Source organism: Cupressus sempervirens, chromosome 2 (assembly GCF_028749045.1).
Source record: "Cupressus sempervirens isolate cs-2001-9-10 chromosome 2, ASM2874904v1, whole genome shotgun sequence".
NCBI lineage: Eukaryota > Viridiplantae > Streptophyta > Pinopsida > Cupressales > Cupressaceae > Cupressus > Cupressus sempervirens.
In genome coordinates, this window is record NC_143119.1 from 303784841 (window position 1) to 303803927 (window position 19087).

The 19087-nt window shown below is 32.6% G+C and overlaps 2 pseudogenes; both read left to right on the top strand.

Moving 5' to 3' along the window:
• Positions 1-3683: 3683 nt before the first annotated feature.
• LOC149572283 (BTB/POZ domain-containing protein At1g30440 pseudogene) lies at positions 3684-4986 on the top strand (annotated as a pseudogene).
• A 5196-nt stretch (positions 4987-10182) lies between these two features.
• On the top strand, positions 10183-11485 carry LOC149572284 (BTB/POZ domain-containing protein At1g30440 pseudogene; annotated as a pseudogene).
• Positions 11486-19087: the final 7602 nt, after the last annotated feature.

A 19087-nucleotide genomic window follows, 5' to 3' on the forward strand; every position in this document is an offset into this window, starting at 1 on the left:
AATCTACATTCTTATGTATAATTTAGGATCTCCCCTTAAGACATGTGTTATTAAATATAGTTAATTACACTTAGTTATAAGATAAATTAAGATCAATAGTTAACATATACACAAATTATACATATAAAAATGTGAATTTAATAAAAATATGTACATACATTTACTTTTAACCATGAACAAATATACATGTACATCTATGTTCAAAATAAAAAAATTATACATTTTAATCTATATTTTTACATGTACAATTCAGGATCTAGACCCTTAAGATATGTCATTTAATTAAACTTCTAAGATTAAGACATTAAAGTGAATTTGACATATTTACATTTAACATTAACATATATATATATTTAATATTTTTTTAAATTTGACTTCTAAAATTTTGTAATGTTTTTCTAATTTTTTTAAAAATATTTTTTCTAATATTTTTCTAAATTTATTTTCAAAATATTTGAAAACTATAAATTTTCTAATATTTTTCAAATAAATTTTTTAAATTTTTTTTTCTAAAATTTATATTATTATAAATTTTCTAACATCTTTCTTATTTTTTTCTAAATTTGTTTTTAAAAATTTATATTAAATTATAAATTTTCTAATATTTTTCTAATGTTTTTTCTAAGTTTATTTTCTAAATTTTATATTAAATTCTAAATTTTCTAATGTTTTTGCAATTTTTTTAAAAAAATTGTTTTCTAAATTTTATATTAAATTATAAATTTTCTAATTTTTTTAAAATTTATTTTTTAATATTTTTTAAAATTTTTATATTAAATTATAAATTCTGTAATATTTTTGTAATTTTTTTTCTAAATTTGGTTTCTAAATTTTGTAATGTTTTTGCAATATTTTTTTCTAAATTTTCTAAATTTTTAAAATATTTTTTTCTAAATTTTCAATTTTTTTAAAAAAAATTTAAAATTTTTTCTAATTTTTAACTATTTGTTTTCTAAATTTTATATTAAATTATAAATTTTCTAATGTTTTTGTAATATTTTTTTATAAATTTTTTGTAAATTTTATATTAAATTATAAATTCTATAATGTTTTCATAATTTTTTTTTAAATTTGTTTTCTAATGTTTTTCCTAAATTTTATATTACATATTTTTTACTATTTTTTGTAATGTTTTCTAATGTTTTCTACATAATATTTTTTTATTTTCTAAATTAATATAAATAAACAATAAAAATATTAAATTAACATTTAGATATGTTTTATAAACTATTAAAAACGTAAATAATATTCAAATATATTTTCAAAACTATTAAAAACTATATAACATTCAAATGTGTTTTAAAAACACAAAAAGAATGCATTGAAAACATTAAAATCTATTTTGATAATATAAAAAAAAAAACTTAAAAAACATTAAATTAATATTATTTTGACATACCTGATAATGAAAATGAGAACGAAAATGAGAAGATGATGTCGACAGAAGTTGCTCAAGTCACACGTTCGCCCAAACACTCAATGAACAATGCTCGCCGTAAAAATGAATTTGGAAAAGTGAAGAAGACATTTTAAGCCATCGGAAATTTTGTCAATATATGTTCGCGCGAACATGTGCTGCGTACTTGTTCGCACGAACATGGCACAATATGTTTGCGCGAAAACTCAGCGAAAACATGTTCGCGCGACCATGTCTAGGGTGTTCGCGCGAACGTACGAGAAATGGAGATGCGAAAATTTGTCATTTTTTTGAAGTTTCTTCCTCCCACAAAAGTGGTACCTAGTATTGTGGGTTCACCCCGGTTGAAGAGGAAAAGTTTAATCAGAATTTGACATTTAGCCTTGGCAGCCTGGCAATAGTTCTCTGCCCTGGCAGTCCTTTTTGTGTTCCTCCATAGGCAACGGCTACCTAGCTAGTTATTTTGACTGGCTAGGTATGCCATGCCGCCCACCCACCCATACATGTCGTACGTACTCCTTCCGTATTCTGCAAGAGTTTTTTGTTTTGCATGCAATCACAAGATGAAATGGCCGCACGGCTAAATTAATAAACCAGCGGCCTGTGATGTCATTGAATCACATTTACTTTGCAAACATGCTTTTAACATATATGTTAATGCAAACATGCTTTCATGTATATGTTAATTTGGAATGTTTAAAAGAAAAGAGGTTATTATCATTTTAGATTAATAATTATTTATTAATAGTTTCATTTATTATTATTTTATTAAAAATTAAATTATATTTAATATAATTTGTTGAATATTAATTTAGTTAAAACTAAATTGTGTTTAAGTTGTTAAACTATTAATATGTCTATTCGTATTCTGGCAAAGATCAATTCACAATTCATAATTCACAAAAAAAATTTAAGTGTTGAAGCAAAAGTATTATTATTATTATGATTACACTTCGTTCTTTTTAATAACTGATTTTTTAAAACAATCTCTCAACAATTTTTTTGTTTTTAGTGTTTTAATTTTATAATAATATGTAAAAATATGTAAGTTAATAATTTTAAAAATATATTTTATACATTTATTTAAGAGTACAATTATTTTAATTTAAAATTTATATATGCTTTTAAAATATAAAATTATTTTAAAACTAAAAATTCATTTAGTATGTTTTATGTTGTAATTTTTAAGATTATAATATCTTTTTAACATATAATTTAACACATAATTTAAGTAGAATAGTGTAAGTTAAAATTCATTTAGTTATATTATATACATTTATTTCAGAGTACAATTATTTCTAATTTTGTACATGAATGAAATTTACAAACATTCTGATAAATGTTCTAAACTAAAAAAATAAATTAAAATTTCTCTAATTTGATATAAAGTTATATATTGTTTGTCATTTCTGAAATAATTTAATATAGAAATAATTATTATATTTTATTAGTAATATTATTTAAAATTATATCTTTCAATCAAATTTATAATATGTATTAACATGATATTAAAAATACTTATAACCCAATCAGATGGTATTAACATGATGTCGAAATAACTGGTTGGGTAGTCGTTGCCGGCTAGGTATGCCATGCCGCCCACCCATACATACATGTTGTACATACTCCTTTCGTATTCTGAAAGAGTTTTCCGTTTTGCATGCAATCACAAGATGAAATGGCCGCATGTATAAATTAATAAATCAATAGCCTACAATGTCATTGAATCGCATTTACTTTGCAAACATGCTTTTAACATTGTTGCCCGGTTATAAAATTCTTTCAATTTTATAAGCCGTTGTTAATTTTTAAAAACTTGCTTGGTTTTAAGCCTTAAATGGATCATTCTATCTGTGAAATTTGTGAGTCTTTAAGCCTCCACGTCTCCAGCTCATTCCCAGCTCCGCACAGCATTTGAAATTTTTAAAATCCAACTTCTGAGCCTCCAGATATAAAAGGTTAATGATTGCCGCCTAAACACGTATTTCTTAACCTTTAACTTCTTAAAAGGTTAATGTTAACCATCAAAAATGTGTTTTTCTTAACCTCCAAATAAAAGGTTAATGTTAACCACTAAAAATACGTTTTTCTTAACCTCTCCTATAGGTTAATGATAGCATTCGAAAACACGTTTTTCCTAACCTAACCTCTCAAAAGGTTAATGAGAGCTACCAAGAATACATTTTCATTAACCTCTATAAGGTAGTTATTAACCTGGTAAGGTGATACATGCAACATTGTTAATAATGCAGTAGCCAGATAGAAGATGAAGAAAAGCTTCTTTACACCCAAGGAGATGCAGAGTCCTGGAGGAAATGTTCTTTGGAATGGAATTAATACAAATCCAAGGGCAAGAACAGCTAGATCGGATTGGTGGTATGAAGATATTACAGTTTTGAGCCTAAATTTTTTTTTAGGAGAGTAATATCTGCAATGGAAGAAAAAGAAATCAGACAAGAAAGCATCACGGGAGCTGTAATTTACTATGCAAAGAAATCCATTCCTGGGCTAACACGCTAAGGTATAGCTACATCTATTAATTTACATCCCGCCCCTTCTGAGGTTGATCCAAAAGAATTTCTGGAAACAACAGAAAGCCTTCTTCCTGAAAGTAGGGTTGATTGTGCAACAAATTTTCTATTTGGATTGCTTAGAACAACAAATATACTAGATGCCTCTGATTCATGTAAGATGAATCTTGAGAGAAGAATCGGGTTGCAGATGGAACAGGCCACTCTGGATGATCTGCTCATGCCAAGCTATTCTTACACTGTTGAAACTCTATATGATATTGACTGTGTACAAAGGATTTTGTAGTATTTCTTATCGAATTACCATGGTGCAGATTCCGTTGTGGCTAATCCACATGGATACGAAGATGGTGGCTTTGTGAGATCACCCTCATTGACACCAATCATGGCAGTTGGTAAACTTGTAGATGGTTATTTGGCTAAGGTTGCTCCTGATGGGAATCTAAAACCAACCAAATTTCAGATGTTAGCTGAAGTTTTGCCAGATTATGCAAGGGTTTTTGATGATGGGTTGTATAGAGCCATTGATGTGTACTTGAAGGCGCATCCTTGGGTGACTCTGGAAGAGCGAGAGAAGATCTGTAGCATCATGGATTGCTAGAAACTCACGCTTGAAGCCTGTACTCATGCTGCCCAAATGAACTTCTTCCCTTGCGTGTTGTTGTACAAGTGCTCTTCTTTGAGCAACTCCAGTTGAGAAATGCAATCGCTGGTTCTTTTATGGCAGTAGATGATGCTGATCCAGGCCATACTTTACCCTTTAATCCTATCACAGACCTGGCATTGTCAAGTACAGTTGCGGGTGGGGAGAGATGGAACAACACTATCAGAGAGAATCAACTACTTAAAATGGATATAGATACCATGAGATCACGTGTGCATGAACTGGAAAGAGTGTGTTCAACTATGAGGCATGCAATACAACAAATTGACAAACCTAAAGTACGAAATAGCAAAAATATCGGCTACAAACCCAAGGCATTACGTATTGACCCAATCTGTAATGTTTTCAATTTCCTAAAGTCATTTAGAATGTAATTTGTGGACACTGCCCATCTGCAAACATAAATGGATAATTATCTAGCTCGGTATTGGTGAAGACAAATACCGATCCATGGACATGTAATGAAGAATGCAAGCACCTCCTAAGATCGCCCTTGATTTGTTTGACGTAATGCCAAGGTGAATAGGCCTGCGAGCTCTTACCAACCTCACGCTATGCATCTAAATTGCTGCAGATAGATTTAATCAGCGACACATAAATGAGAGGCACGATATTGGCAAAGTCACAATTTTTGCAAGGAATGAATCCGAGCTATGTTTTAATCATTGGATGACCACAAGTTGCGTGCTTGTGCATTCAATAAAAGGAAGACATTCCCTATTGAGAGGACGTGTTTTCCAAAGATTTGATCAATCGCCAAATCTCAGCCTTGAGGGTGCCGATAGAGAAGGTCTCTTAAGAGTTTAGATGATAAGAACCTTCAATCAAAGGGAATTATGATAGTTCATTGTTAGGTTCATGGCCAAGTTATGGAAGATGTTCGAAACCTTTGAGATTTGCTCCTGACTTGTTTGATACAATGCCAAAATTAAAAGGGTGAACTGAAAACAAAAGTACAGATGAATTAATCTCTACTATCACAGGTGGGGTGCCAGTAAGTGATCTTCAGCATGTTGATTGTCAGTTTCTCCTTGATTCCTTCAGTGTTCAGATTCATTCAGAAATAGAGAACCGGGTGTCAGATGCTGAAACTATGATGAAGCTTAGCCTGGTTGCAGTCACACTAGGAGATTGTAACATTTCAGCCTATCGGCAGGAGTCAGAAGAAATCCAAGATAGATACCTCATAGCCAAACTCAGGATGGAAAACGTGTTCATTCCAAACTATGAATCAATGATGCTCATCCGAGATGCTTACAGGGCTTTCCGAGATAGATCAATTGTGTCTGGATAGATAGGGCTAATAGCTAGAAGAATTAGTGATTGTATATGCAAACGTTTTTAGGAACTCTAGCTAAAGTTTTGCTTTTATGAGTTTCCTTGTATAGGTTAATTTTCTTGAGGTTAATTAACCTTCCAAAATTTCGTATTTCGGAGGTGGTTATTAACCTCAGAGAGGTAGTTATTAACCTCTATGTCTATATAAGGACACCTTTTGGCTTTGTAAGGGGACTTTTTCGGCTTTAGAAGAAGGGAACACTATGCAGAAATTTTGATTAGAAGATGATATTTGGAAAGTATGTACAGATTTGTCTTTATAATTAAAAATTCCTCTTAAGTTCTTGGTGCAAGAAAGTAAAGGAACGTGCAAATTGAGTTCTCTGATTCTAAATCTAAATTGTTTAGAATGTTGATTCTCTTTGTAGTGAGCATTCTCACGGTATGGTGTAGATGTTTATGAATCTGTGGATCAACATTGTGCTAGTAATGGTTTTCAAGCGTAGATCTTGATTATTGTTATTAGCGGTTTTAATTTAGTAGTTTGGGAAAGCCTTGAAGTCATGTGGTGCATTCGTCATCATGAGCTTTCTCCCCTTTCAATTTTAATTTTATATCTATTTGAAAAGCTTCAAAATTGCATCATACGAGGGAGCTGCCCCTCTAAACGCAAAGGAAGGCCGCATACCAAGGGCCTATCCAACTGTTGTGAATGGTTTGCCACACACTCCATTGGGCAATTCTACTGTGACAAATCTGTTTACCAACAGATTTTTGGCGACTCTGCTGGGGAGACTGAACAAGGAAGATTGACAGTCGCCTGTAATGAAGCACAATGGTGCTTCTGTGTGAGAACATTTTTCGTGTTCTCCAACCGAACCTCGACTTCCAAGACACCCAGGAGGATATCATCTCAACTTGAACATTCTAGCCTGGAGGTGTAAACGAAGTGCACAACAATACCATCTAGTGAATCAAGTTCTTGAAGAAGAAGACGAGTTTGGGGAAATCTTGCAAAGAGCTCCTATCGGTCACAATGTTGTAATTGTTGAAAGAATAGTAGTTATTCGAGAAGAAATAGGCAAAATCTGGGTCACATCCAAGGTCAAGTAAATAACAATCAGTAACTCGGCTGATGAAGGTACCTTCCCTTGAAAGAAGGTTGGTGACTCTATTTAGAAGATTGAATACTGGCGACTCTACCTGAGGTTCGAATTTAAAGCATGGTTTGGTACAAAGGGAAAATGGAAAGTGATAGTGACAGTGACTCTGATGAGGAATATTTTTCCTATCCAAAGAAACCAATTCCTAATGATCCTTTACAGGTAGATTTCTTGAAGAATTTTTATGGTGGCAGAAAGCTAGATCCAAGAATGGTTCATCCTTACTTGCTGCAAATTTTTCAAAAGATCGAAGAAGATGATAGAAAAGAATATGGGTTTCTTTCTCATTATCAAGAATCCTTCTTGGAAAGAGATTCAGCATATAAAGATAAAGAAGGCCTTGCTGAAAAATGTGCTTCATCTAAATCGGCAATGAAAAATAATGGGAATGTCTCTTATTCACCTGTCTCCCAACAAAATCAGATTTTCATTGATCCTAAGCAGGCTAGCTTCTTGAAGAGTTTCTATAGTGGGAGAAAACTAGATCCAGAAAACATCCATCCATCTTTGTTCCAATCTTTGCAAAAGATAGAAGAAGAAGATGGTAAAGATTATCAGTTTTTCTCTCACAAGACAAATTCATCTTTGGAGAGAAGTTTCACATGTGAGCATAATGAAGAACTTGATCAGAAAAATAATTCATGTGAATCGAGAATGGATAATGGTGGTCAGAAGAATAGCCCAAGGCCTGCCTCTATTGCTCATCAAAATCATGCTCCCATTGATCCTAATCAAGTTGAATTTTTAAAAAGATTCTATAGTAATGCACACCTGGATCCTGGCAATGTACATCCTTCTTTACTACAAACATTGCGAGAACTTGAGAAAGAAGACTCATCCAAGAATTATTTCCTTGATAACAAAATATCTCTTGATCCCAATGTTAGAAATGACTCATCTAAATCTTCATGCGTGAAAGAAGATGAGGATTCTATGTCTAGTCAAGGAAATGGTCAAGAAATGATGTCAATAGGAGAAGGGTCTAGTAATGTGAAACAGGAGAACATATTCAACCATCTCAATCCTAATGAGAAGGGAAAAGAAATATCAAGTATTTCTCAAGGAATTATAAAAGATATGGTTAAAGATGGGGGAAATGCGGATCAAGATGAATTTCATACTACTTTTATTCCTACTTGGTGCCTAAATGCTTCAGATGATGACTTTCTCTGTGGAGAAGACCTTCCTATTAATTCACCCCTAATCATTAATGATGAGGACTCTATTGATGAAGTCAACTCTTTAGAATATTTTTCACAATCTTCTACCACCACTGGTGAAGAAATAACCTCAAGTGAAATCTTGCAGACATCTTCATTAACTCCTGAGATTGAACTCTTTACTTTTACAGATGTTGAGGAGTTTTTAGAAAGTGGAATGATCATCACAAGAGTAGAAGATCATTTTCAAGAGAAAGATGATGAGCTGTCAAGAGATCCCCTTCCAAGTTACATGCAAGTGGAATATGAAGTTTTCCCATTTTGTGAAGATGGTCATCAAGAAAAATTAATGCACCAAGCTTGTTTAAACATTGATGAATATCTAATGACAAGTACAATAGAAATGAAAGATAAGTTTCAAGTAAGAGAAGATGACACATCAAGTTCTTATTCTTCCTCATGCATAAAGCCTGAATTTGAAGCATTCCACTTCACAAGTGGAAACCATATTGAAGAAAACATTATGATGGTACCTTGCACTATAGAAGTAATTGGCCTTGAAGAAATGTGTTGTGATTTAATGATTGAAAAATGTGAAGATGAAGGCATAGATGACGAGGCTCTTTTAAAAGAATTTTCCTTACATCAATGTCACTCGATGATCAATTCTCTTGATCAGATGGACTCAATAGAGCATACATGCACCCAAATGGAAAGGATGATTGTTTCTTCTTTGAGCGATATGATGGAAGAAGAAGAAGAAATACATTATGGGAAGATTCAGTGTGGAAAGGAAATGCATTCATATTGGAATAATTTCATGGAGAATACAAACAAAATCATTCCCGTGGAAAAGAAAGAGTGTCTGGTGTTAGAAATGAATTCAAGACTTCGTGATGACCAACTACTAGAAACTCAAGTAGAGAGTTTTCCAAGTAGAAGAAAAGATCATAAATGTGCTGAGAAACTTGAAAGCCTTATACTTCGACTCTTTCAAAATGAATTCATCAATGACAGGCAACAGGAAGTGGAGATAATTTCGAAATTTGGGATTTTTGATGAAGCCTGGTTATTTGGATACATTCCTTTATCAAGTGATGTGAAGAATGCTAAGAGTCTCAGAATTGGAATTCAGAGAGAGAACTTACACTTGAGTCCACAGGAACCTAAAAGTGGCCATATGTTAGCACGCCATGGTATTTATTTTCCCAAGCCAGTGAATGGATTTGCATGATTATACCTTGAGTTACTGGAGGTAGGGAAACCTACCTTGTATATAGTCTAGTTAGGAGTTTTTGTTGTGCCGAGTTTGCTTTCAGTTGTCTGGTTTTTGGTGCTAGTTTCCTCCCTTCTGCAAAGTGATCCCTCAAGTGACTCTATCGCCCCATGGATAAAGCACTGTTCTAATTATTCTAGATTCGAGCTTCGTCCTATACAGTCCTTGTCCCCAGTTAGAGCCAGCTGTTGCCCGGTTATAAAATTCTTTCAATTTTATAAGCCGTTGTTAACTTTTAAAAACTTGCTTGGTTTTAAGCCTTAAATGGATCATTCTATCTGTGAAATTTGTGAGTCTTTAAGCCTCCACGTCTCCAGCTCGTTCCCAGCTCTGCACAACATTTGAAATTTTTAAAATCTAACTTTTGAGCCTCCAGATATAAAAGGTTAATGATTGCCGCCTAAACACGTATTTCTTAACCTTTAACTTCTTAAAAGGTTAATGTTAACCATCAAAAATGTGTTTTTCTTAACCTCCAAATAAAAGGTTAATGTTAACCACTAAAAATACATTTTTCTTAACCTCTCCTATAGGTTAATGATAGCATTCGAAAACACGTTTTTCCTAACCTAACCTCTCAAAAGGTTAATGAGAGCTACCAAGAATACGTTTTCATTAACCTCTATAAGGTAGTTATTAACCTGGTAAGGTGATACATGCAACATTGTTAATAATGAAGTAGCCAGATAGAAGATGAAGAAAAGCTTCTTTACACACAAGGAGATGCAGAGTCCTGGAGGAAATGTTCTTTGGAATGGAATTAATATAGATCCAAGGGCAAGAACAGCTGGATCGGATTGGTGGTATGAAGATATTACAGTTTTGAGCCTAAATTTTTTTTTAGGAGAGTAATATCTGCAATGGAAGAAAAAGAAATCAGACAAGAAAGCATCACGGGAGCTGTAATTTACTATGCAAAGAAATCCATTCCTGGGCTAACACGCTAAGGTATAGCTACATCTATTAATTTACATCCCGCCCCTTCTGAGGTTGATCCAAAAGAATTTCTGGAAACAATAGAAAGCCTTCTTCCCGAAAGTATGGTTGATTGTGCAACAAATTTTCTATTCGGATTGCTTAGAACAACAAATATACTAGATGCCTCTGATTCATGTAAGATGAATCTTGAGAGAAGAATCGGGTTGCAGATGGAACAGGCCACTCTGGATGATCTGCTCATGCCAAGCTATTCTTACACTGTTGAAACTCTATATGATATTGACTGTGTACAAAGGATTTTGCAGTATTTCTTATCGAATTACCATGGTGCAGATTCTACTGTGGCTAATCCACATGGATACGAAGATGGTGGCTTTGTGAGATCACCCTCATTGACACCAATCACAGCAGTTGGTAAACTTGTAGATGGTTATTTGGCTGAGGTTGCTCCTGATGGGAATCTAAAACCAACCAAATTTCAGATGTTAGCTGAAGTTTTGCCAGATTATGCAAGGGTTTTTGATGATGGGTTGTATAGAGCCATTGATGTGTACTTGAAGGCGCATCCTTGGGTGACTCTGGAAGAGCGAGAGAAGATCTGTAGCATCATGGATTGCTAGAAACTCACGCTTGAAGCCTGTACTCATGCTGCCCAAATGAACGTCTTCCCTTGCGTGTTGTTGTACAAGTGCTCTTCTTTGAGCAACTCCAATTGAGAAATGCAATCGCTGGTTCTTTTATGGCAGTAGATGATGCTGATCCAGGCCATACTTTACCCTTTAATTCTATCACAGACCTGGCATTGTCAAGTACAGTTGCGGGTGGGGAGAGATGGAACAACACTATCAGAGAGAATCAACTACTTAAAATGGATATAGATACCATGAGATCACGTGTGCATGAACTGGAAAGAGTGTGTTCAACTATGAAGCATGCAATACAAAAAATTGACAAACCTAAAGTACGAAATAGCAAAAATATCAGCTGCAAACCCAAGGCATTACGTATTGACCCAATCTGTAATGTTTTCAATTTCCTAAAGTCATTTAGAATGTAATTTGTGGACATCGCCCATCTGCAAACATAAATGGATAATTATCTAGCTCGGTATTGGTGAAGACAAATACCGATCCATGGACATGTAATGAAGAATGCAAGCACCTCCTAAGATTGCCCTTGATTTGTTTGATGTAATGCCAAGGTGAATAGGCCTGCGAGCTCTTACCAACCTCACGCTATGCATCTAAATTGCTGCAGATAGATTTAATCAGCAGCACATAAATGAGAGGCACGATATTGGCAAAGTCACGATTTTTGCAAGGAATGAATCCGAGCTCTATTTTAATCATTGGATGACCACAGGTTGCGTGCTTGTGCATTCAATAAAAGGAAGACATTCCCTATTGAGAGGACGTGTTTTCCAAAGATTTGATCAATCGCCAAATCTCAGCCGTGAGGGTGCCGATAGAGAAGGTCTCTTAAGAGTTTAGGTGATAAGAACCTTCAATCAAAGGGAATTATGATAGTTCATTGTCAGGTTCATGGCCAAGTTATGGAAGATGTTCGAAACCTTTGAGATTTGCTCCTAACTTGTTTGATACAATGCCAAAATTAAAAGGGTGAACTGAAAACAAAAGTACAGATGAATTAATCTCTACTATCACAGGTGGGGTGCCAGTAAGTGATCTTCAGCATGTTGATTGTCAGTTTCTCCTTGATTCCTTCAGTGTTCAGATTCATTCAGAAATAGAGAACCGGGTGTCAGATGCTGAAACTATGATGAAGCTTAGCCTGGTTGCAGTCACACTGGGAGATTGTAACATTTCAGCCTATTGGCAGGAGTCAGAAGAAATCCAAGATAGATACCTCACAGCCAAACTCAGGATGGAAAACGTGTTCATTCCAAACTATGAATCAATGATGCTCATCCGAGATGCTTACAGGGCTTTCCGAGATAGATCAGTTGTGTCCGGATAGATAGGGCTAATAGCTAGAAGAATTAGTGATTGTATATGCAAACGTTTTTAGGAACTCTAGCTAAAGTTTTGCTTTTATGAGTTTCCTTGTATAGGTTAATTTTCTTGAGGTTAATTAACCTTCCAAAATTTCATATTTCGGAGGTGCTTATTAACCTCAGAGAGGTAGTTATTAACCTCTATGTCTATATAAGGACACCTTTTGGCTTTGTAAGGGGACTTTTTCGGCTTTAGAAGAAGGGAACACTATGCAAAAATTTTGATTAGAAGATGATATTTGGAAAGTATGTACAGATTTGTCTTTATAATTAAAAATTTCTCTTAAGTTCTTGGTGCAAGAAAGTAAAGGAACGTGCAAATTGAGTTCTCTGATTCTAAATCTAAATTGTTTAGAATGTTGATTCTCTTTGTAGCGAGCATTCTCACGGTATGGTGTAGATGTTTATGAATCTGTGGATCAACATTGTGCTAGTAATGGTTTTCAAGCATAGATCTTGATTGTTGTTATTAGCGGTTTTAATTTAGTAGTTTGGGAAAGCCTTGAAGTCGTGTGGTGCATTCATCATCATGAGCTTTCTCCCCTTTCAATTTTAATTTTATATCTATTTGAAAAGCTTCAAAATTACATCATACGAGGGAGCTGCCCCTCTAAACGTAGAGGAAGGCCGCATACCAAGGGCCTATCCAACTGTTGTGAATGGTTTGCCACACACTCCGTTGGGCAATTCTACTGTGACAAATCTGTTTACCAACAAACATATATGTTAATGCAAACATGCTTTCACGTATATGTTAATTTGGAATGTTTAAAAGAAAAGAGGTTATTATCATTTTAGATTAATAATTATTTATTAATAGTTTCATTTATTATTATTTTATTAAAAACTAAATTATATTTAATTTAATTTATTGAATATTAATTTAGTTAAAACTAAATTGTGTTTAAGTTGTTAAACTATTAATATGTCTATTTGTATTCTGACAGAGATCAATTCACAATTCACAAAAAAATTTAAGTGTTGAAGCAAAAGTAGTATTCTTATTATGATTACACTTCATTCTTTTTAATAATTGGTTTTTTAAAACAATCTCTCAACAATTTTTTTGCTTTTAGTGTTTTAATTTTATAATAATAAGTAAAAATATGTAAGTTAATAATTTTAGAAATATATTTTATACATTTATTTAAGAGTACAATTATTTTAATTTAAAATTTATATATGCTTTTAAAATATAAAATTATTTTAAAACTAAAAATTCATTTAGTATGTTTTATGTCGTAATTTTTAAGATTATAATATCTTTTTAACATATAATTTAACACATAATTTAAGTAGAATAGTTTAAGTTAAAATTCATTTAGTTATATTATATACATTTATTTCAGAGTACAATTATTTCTAATTTTGTATATGAATGAAATTTACAAACATTGTGATGAATGTTCTAAAATGAAAAAATAAATTAAATTTTTTTCTAATTTGATATAAACTTATATATTGTTTGTCATTTCTGAAACAATTTAATATAGAAATAATTATTATATTTTAATAGTAATATTATTTAAAATTATATCTTTCAATCAAGTTTATAATATGTATTAACATGATATTAAAAATACCTATATATTGTTTGTCATTTGTGAAGGAATTTAAGATAGAAATCATTATTATATTTTAATAGTAATATTATTTAAAATTATATCTTTCAATCAAATTTATAATATCTATTAACTTAATATTAAAAATATTTCATTTGATTTAATATTTAAATTTGGTATTATTAGATTACACTTATAATTATTATAACCATAAATATTATTTTCTCAATTTTGAAAAACTGATTTTAACTTAAACTATTCTATTTAAATGTGTTAAAAAGATATTATAATGTCAAAAATTATGACATGAAACATAACTAAATGAATTTTTAGTTTTAAAATAATTTTATATTTTAAAAGCATATATATTTTATAATTTATATGTGTGTGTGTGTGTGTGTGTGTCAACTCTCTCTCTCTCTCTCTCACACACACACACACACACACACACACACACACACACACACACACACACACACGTTTGTGTAAGTACATATATACATATCTATATTTATAGATATAGACACATGTATATGTAATCATATATACATATGAATCTAGGTATGCATGTGTACTATCCTAAAATGTTTGCACCCATTTATATGGAATCTTTAAGACCTATCAGACCCCATTTTAGTGATTTCTGGATCTAAAATTATTTACGCTTGATTTCCTGCTCCTTTTTTTTCCCTCTCACGCTTTCCAGGCCTCAAATTTATTTAAAATTATTGTCTCTAAGATACGTTTAACCCTAGATTGACCTAGTCCTAGACAACATCAACCCTAAATTGATCTTTCTCTCAAGGATTAAGTTTTAGTGGGATTTGGGCCCAATGCAAAGGTGTTTAATTTTCCAACCTTAATTGTAGTTGGCCTATCATTTTTGAACAATATATAAGTATTTTTAATATCATGTTAATACATATTATAAATTTGATTGAAAGATATAATTTTAAATAATATTACTATTAAAATATAATAATTATTTCTATATTAAATTGTTTCAGAAATGACAAATAATATATAACTTTATATCAAATTAGAGAATTTTTTAATTTATTTTTTCATTTTACAACATTTATCAGAATGTTTGTAAATTTCATTCATGTACAAAATTAGAAATAATTGTACTCTAAAATAAATGTATATAATATAACTAAATGAATTTTAACTTAAACTATTCTACTTAAATTATGTGTTAAATTATATGTTTAAAAGATATTATAATCTTAAAAATTACGACATAAAACATACTAAATGAATTTTTAGTTTTAAAATAATTTTATATTTTAAAAGCATATATAAATTTTAAATTAAAATAATTGTACTCTTAAATAAATGTATAAAATATATTTCTAAAATTATTAACTTGCATATTTTTACTTATTATTATAAAATTAAAACTCTAAAAACAAAAAAATTGTTGAGAGATTGTTTTAAAAAATCAATTATTAAAAAGAACGAAGTGTAATCATAATAATAATGCTACTTTTGCTTCAACACTTAAATTTTTTTTGTGAATTGTGAATTGATCTCTAATACGAATAGACATATTAATAGTTTAACAACTTAAACACAATTTAGTTTTAACTAAATTAATATTCAATAAAATAAATTAAATATAATTTAATTTTTTATAAAATAATAATAAATGAAACTATTAATAAATAATTATTAATCTAAAATGATAATAACCTCTTTTCTTTAAACATTCCAAATTAAAATATACGTGAAAATATGTTTGCATTAACATATATGTTAATGCGAAATACGTACTTCTCTTGCAGAATACGGAAAGAGTACGTACGACATGTATGTATGGGTGGGCGACATGGCATACCCAGCCAGTTATTTGGCTGGGTAGCCGTTGCCTCCTCCATAGACATAAATAGTCATTTGCCCTCCAAACTACTGCCACGTGGTTCTCACACAAGCTGGTTATTTGAGGGCAACTACTGCCACGTGGTTCTCACACAATCTGGTTATTTGTATTACCGCTGTCAACTGTTTGACACATGTCAAAATATCCTTACGCAAAGCCACCTTAGCCCTCACTAATGTAATTTGCGACAAACTGACACCCTGCCATATGTCTCGTCTATCAAACTAATCCTCCTCATTCTATATAGCACTTGTCATATCCACATCATTCTTATCGCCAAGCAAGGAAAATCTAATGTGAAGTTTGCTAGGATTCTGTATAAACATACCTAAAATAGACGTGCACAACTAATGTGGGATATATATGTATGGCCTCTCTCCGCATATATTCACCTGTGCGCTATTCAAAGGGAAAATCTTTTGAACATGGTACCAATTCCATCCTAGTGTGTTAGTCAATGACGCTTCTTCTGGATATCCATCTTGCCCCAACGTAAATGATCATCTTATTCAAAAAGAAAAGCCACCTTTAATAAACACGCAGGCGTTCCCAAATCTCTGCACTTACACAAACTTATCTCCTATTGTGTTTCGGGTGACTACTCTATCCTTTGCAAGTGCAAGTACATAATCCTCTCCATTCTGGAGTGAGGTAATTTATACCTAACTGGCAATAGGCTTCTTCATTCTCAAACTTGATCTATATTCCTCCACACACGCAGTTTGTAAAGAATTCATTTCATGCTTGGTCAAGACATCGACACCTGTTTGAAACTTTGACATGTGCCTCAATCATACTTTGCATTTGAAAAGGTATGATGGTTACACCCAAAAATCTCTCCTCTTGGCCAATACTATGGAGAATTGTTGAAACCATCCTTTATTTCCTTACGTTTATTTCATGTGAGCAAGCTGAAGGAGGATGCAAATAATGGAGGTATTTAACTTTGGTGAAAAACATTGATAAGGGGAATGCATATCATGTCTCCAATGAATGTCGTTTCATTTGTTGGCAAAGAAATCACAACATACATCGGTGGAGGGAGTTTTAAAAAACCGATTTCAAATCCATTGCATTCATTTTTTAGTTGTGACTTCTCCCACATCCAACCTGGCGGTCTGCCTATGTTAGAAGTCCCTAATCCACCTAGTTCAGCACACTACAAAATGGTGCTTCCACTTCAAACACATCATGCCTTTGTCTGAAACCTTTACTTGGTGCATTTTTTGATAGAGGTCATTCACAAACAAGTTTTAGGTATTCGATACGGGCCCATGCGTGTCTAAAACCTCTTCGACTAAGAGCCAAGGACTAAGGAGCATCCACGTTGTGGCCTCATCCCTTATGATGTCTTTGGACTTTGCACTCAGCAAGACTTGATCTGTGGTAAGCATTTTTTAGTTCTATGACTCCCTGAGATATTTCTCTAGCCCAATGATTAAGAGCTCATAACATTCAATTGCTAGAATATATCAACTAAATCTAGTCCATTTGTCTCAATCATTCTCTTGCAATCAGGTGCTTTCATTTGCATTTCAAGCTAACACTAGAGAAGCTCGACATTTGTCTCTAAAACCATATTTGACTCAAAATTCACAACCAATGAAGCAAATATACATCCTTTCCTTGTCTAAAAAGAGGTCAATTTGACAGTTTTTAAAAACCCACCGTTTAGACATATGTAGCAGCTAAGGAGGTACATTTCAACAAAGTTATAATGGAAGATTGATGAAGCAATCCATTTGTGATTTTGCGAGGAAAATGGGAAAAATGTCAATGATGGGTACGATGTTAGCTAAAGTCTTTGACCCGAGCTTGAATTTTGTTGGAAAATGGAAAATGTTCACCTAATACACTCTGTCCGACCAAGCCATCCACTTCATACACTAGGAGTCAAAGCAATGTTTATCAAAAGTTTACATTCCAAACTATGCTAGCGGCCCAGTTGGCATTTAACAAGTCTCCATGGGATGGAGGATCCATCGAAGATGGCAAACATTGTTTATCCATAATTATCCCTCGACTTACGTGGCTAATCCATAACTGCAACAATTACATACTCACGTAATGGAGGTCATTAACTTTGATGGCACCCGTGGATAACGTACAACCGCCGCCTGGACTCGTTTTCAACTCCATTCATAATATTTGCTTCCATTGCTAGCAACACAGGCCTCTGCTCTTTTATGCCGATGTCTCTATTTAAAAATAAATTGATCACTGATATGAAGAAGAAACCAGTCCGAGCAAATTCACACCAATCCTACATCACACCATTTTATCTAACCAAAATCATTTTAGCATACTAAGACATCTTTAATCCCCGCACATTAACTCCACCATCTAATGAAATCAATTGAGGCTTTAAAGTGGGTCCGACTAAAAAAAATATTGCATTTCAAACAATTGATTCCTCAAACTTATTCAACGACGTACTTGCATTGATTTGATTCAAAATCTATCTTTGGTTCAAAATTTTAGAACTCATTTTCACCTCCTCTAAAAAGTGTCAAATTTGTGTCAAAAGACCTCAAGACAGGCTTTAAAAACTGACAAGATCAAACAATCAGGACCTGAATCTTGGCACTCATGTTATTTATTCCACAATCATCTTGCCTATGAAATCTCAGCTCACGACGAAAAACAGGTCAAAATATTTTAATCCTTGAAGTAGCACTTTTCAAAACTAATCTTGCAAACAATATGTTAGAGATACAAAATGCACTTGGTTTTGAATTTGAAAACTGGTCAAACGACAACTTGGGGAAACAAAATGTAGGACATCGTTAGAATCTCATGTGGAGAGTAAAACTATGCAATTTGGGCTCATGAGAAAAAGGGCTTGGTGCATTTGGCAAGCTTGCAAATTTAGGCTCTGGGAATTACAGAATTGGGTATGCTGACAAAATATAGATTTTTGCATATGAAAAGGCTTTAGGAATGCATGCAAATGAATTTGTATAGACTTGAAAATTGGCAACTTTATAGTATTTTCTAAGTGTAACATAGTGGTATATTTGTTTAACTTCATCCATCACATATTCAAAGTTACAACCTCACAAACATACCTTGCAATCAATATGAGAAACTAATTTACATCACAAATTTATAAAATCTAAATGGAATTACATTTGAAAATTGATAAAACGGATCTGTCAAAAGCTCAAATCTAGAAAATAAATGTCTCTAACCCCTAGAATG